This window comes from Sinocyclocheilus rhinocerous, unplaced genomic scaffold, assembly GCF_001515625.1.
Source record: "Sinocyclocheilus rhinocerous isolate Xijiao unplaced genomic scaffold, SAMN03320098_v1.1 scaffold4435, whole genome shotgun sequence".
Lineage (NCBI taxonomy): Eukaryota > Metazoa > Chordata > Actinopteri > Cypriniformes > Cyprinidae > Sinocyclocheilus > Sinocyclocheilus rhinocerous.
The window spans coordinates 139721-143644 of record NW_015651866.1 but is presented as its reverse complement, the minus strand read 5'-3'; positions in this window follow the sequence as shown (position 1 = coordinate 143644).

Genomic DNA, 3924 nt, shown 5'->3' with positions numbered 1-3924 from the left:
ATGGCTATAAAGCATTTAAAGGGAAAAAAAATTTACATTTGAAATGGACTCAGCTGTTGTCTGCTAATTAGTTGTCCTTGGAAGAGAACGAATGGAACAGTCCCTTTCAGTGTCATTCTGTGCCGTTGCTATTTAACCCTTCTTCCTCCAGACTGTTCAAGGTAACCGGCAATTCTGCTTATTTGGACTATAGGATATGTTTCTCTTTATTATTTCATTTTCTCATTAACCCTATACAGCGCCCCAATATGACAGAACAGGAAAAACAGAAACAAATCTTTTTTGTAGGTTGATTGTGCAGTTTCTTTGACAATACTTCAGCAAAATATACTCTGTATTGTTAGGATCTATCTTTAAGTAATTGTTCACATGAGATGTAGATGCACAATGTATCAGTATACCATTGGTTATCGGGTGATGTAAGAGATTTTTTCCATATCAGCCAATATTTATTTGTGTATGCAAATTTTTCCTATTTAGATTAGCTTTGGTTTCATCTAACACTTACTTAAACTTGTGTGTTTAAAGTTAATAACTTCAATAACACTGTTAATTGTTTAGATGTTAGAGATATTTAGCAAGTGTAAAAATACACATTCTTTTTTTTTTCATAATGCTGTGTTGCCTAAATTTACTTTTAGCTTTTATCTAATTTTACTTATAGCATTTATAATGATTTATTTGAGGTTTTTTTGTGTTTTAATTTATTTATGCACAAAATAGGGCTTTCATATGTCTCAATCAGTGATCAAGCATAACATAAAATATTTATGGGTTTATCAGAATCAACCAGAGTTTTATCCTTTTTTTCTTTGAGTAAAAAAATAAAAAGAATTATATATATATATATTCCATTTATTATTATTATTATTATTATTATTATTATTATTATTATTATTATTATTATTATTATTATTATTATTATTATTATTATTATTATTATTATTATTATTATTATTATTATTATTATTATTGTATAATAATATTAGTGTATGAGAGTAATGATTAAAGAAATCATTACTCTCATACACTAAAAATGATATACTATGTTCTTATGTAAACAATATCAAGGCAATATGATACGACTTTGTCAGTGTTTCATTTGTGTAGGGTAAACAATTAATGAAGACTATTTTAGATGAAGCAATTTCAAGACTATTCATGTCTTGATGCATGACCACTATCTACATCTGTGATCAATAGAGATGGATAATACTGTTTGTAATTCCACGTAAGATCCAAAAAAAAAAAAAACTTTTAATATTTGTTAATAGAACATTAGCTTTCAGAACTTGATTAAACTGATGTTCAGAGCTCAATGCTAACAACAGGTGAATTTGGTCATTGCCAGTGCCTTGATATATTTACAAATATTTTGCATGTTAATTATTTGGGTTGCAATGTTAACGGTATTATAATACAGCCATTTAAATTGGTCTTGTGGCAGTTTAACATGGGACACAGAAATGAATGAAGGAAGGAAAAAAATATATGAAATGGATAATGACCACTATATGCAATAATGTGCCTCTACCTGTTAGTGTACACTTTTGCAAAACTCCACAAATGTACCTAGTCATACAGTTTCTTAGTTGAAATTAATGCTAGCGACAGAAAACCTCAACAATATTTATTCTTGTTCACAAAAAATATGATTACAGGGGAAGGTTATCGATTAATAAAGACTTATTTTCATGTGATTTCATGCACAATACTATGTTATAATCTGAATATTTTATACTATAGTGCATGATTTGTAAACTAATATGTCTTGACATTTAATTTCTAAACTCCCGCAATACTTACAACAACTAACACAGTAAATCATTGCCAGATTCATGTTCATCTGTTTCAGATAAAACAGAGTGGACACACTTGCTCGAAATTTCACTTCGAAATTGTTGTGAAACTTGCAAGAAGCAAAGTAATATTATTTTTGCAGAAATGTCATCAGGGCATATTTTTCCTCCAATGATTCTGTTTGTGTCTGTTTAGTTGCAACTCCATTTCTCACTCTGTGTTCTTATTAAAATGTCTTTATTTTTGTTGTTAAAAAGTTAAAACAGCAGAGTTGGGATAGAAAACACTTTCAGTCAAGGTACATTGGCGAATCATGTGAATTATGCACATGTATAGCACACACCACATTAAGCTCCCTCAAAGTCAATTACTTTTTAAAAGCAGTAATCACAGAGGTCCTTGATCCATACCTAGAAAATCAATAGGACAATCCTCAATTAACATGAATTTCCACAAATTTCCATGCCATGTATTTAGTTTATGAAACAGGGACCTGAATAGGCTGGCAGCCAGGCAGATTTACATTTTCTTTAGGCTTGAACCTTTAAGTATGAATCATTTTGATATGACTCTTTTTGGTGTGAATCATTTGTGTGAGTTTGGTGGGAGTGGGAGATTGAGATGTGGCCTTGGCAATGAGAGCTTTGTGTGCTTGCACCATTTAGAGACCAATTGATATCTGAAGAAGTCAAACTGATGCTCCAATGTCTTCCTTTTCAAAGTCCTTCCCAATCTCTCACATGGCCTGTTCTACCTTGCTTCCTCACTTGCTTCAGATTTGAATCGAATTTTAATGTTTTAATTAATATTTTCATCAAATGAAAGGTTCAATATATACAAATTTAATCTCTATGCCAGGTCAGACACAATATGTTCTTTACAGATATACAAATGTATGATCTGTGGGTTAAAGGTTAAACATGAAGCGACCCAAAATGTTTAGTAAAAGATTATTAGGATGCCACTTTTAAACATTTCATCTAATTCCAATTGACAACTACTGTTATTTAAATTGTGATTTATATTTCACCCATTTAAAAACAATGATCATTGCTTAAAGATGGCATACGCTGCTAGTCTTTTCATATAGCAGGTGATGTTTATTTGGCTTAATTTATGGATCTATTGGATGAAAAGTTCTATGCAATGGTAAACACTTTTTATCAGCCCGCATATAAGAAAATGCCGCTTAAAAGAAGATGAATATAAAAAAGAGTTGATCAGCAAGTTCTGTCAGATAGAGGATGTCAGAGGGGGCCTGACTGCCACCCCTCTATTATAACCCTACTTTTCTGTGTGTCCATGCAGAGGACCTATCTCTGTTCCTAGTACACATATATTTATGCCTGAAAACAGCAGCCTAAGCACAAATTGGAATTTAAAGGGGCTTTAAGGCTGTAGATTCCCTCCCTTCCTCTTACTCTCTTGAATTTCCATGCCATAGCAAAAGCGGGGAGGGAAAAGAAGTCACATGTTTATCTTGCTTGTGCAAATACTAGCTTTATTTCTCTGTTTATTTGAAATCTTATCATCCTTTTGGACACTGCTCAACCATTTTAAATAACCTCTTATTTGGTTCACCTCACATCCTAACTGAATTTCTCCAGTGCTCTATCCCACCACTCATTTCATCTGAACGAAATATCTTCCATTTCTTAATCTAGTCCCACACCTGCTTAGAAGTCAATCTATTCAGCTAGGGGAAGAAAATGCTATTTTAATTCCATGATGTAAAAATTGTGAACCTTTTCTTTACGTGCAGTTTTCATCTGGATTGGAGCAGGAGTGTGAGAGTCCCTGTGTGGGCTCTATTGAGCTTGTATTTGGGTTGGGGGGGACATTGTCATTGTCTGCACATTGAAGTATAATTAAATTGCAGCATATTTCCAAAACCTATTTTACATTTACATGCTAAATAATCCTGCATTTAAAGTGATAATATTCTGCTCATTGAAGATTAGCATTTGACATATTTAATCGGATGTCTGCTGAAGTATAAGGGTCAGTGATGAGTGTCCATTATAATTTCTTTCTTGTTTATTTATTTTTTATTTTTTAGTTTAAAACACATGTGACAAATTCTTAGTAATACTGTTTGCATTCCTTTGTGGTTTCAAATAGTTT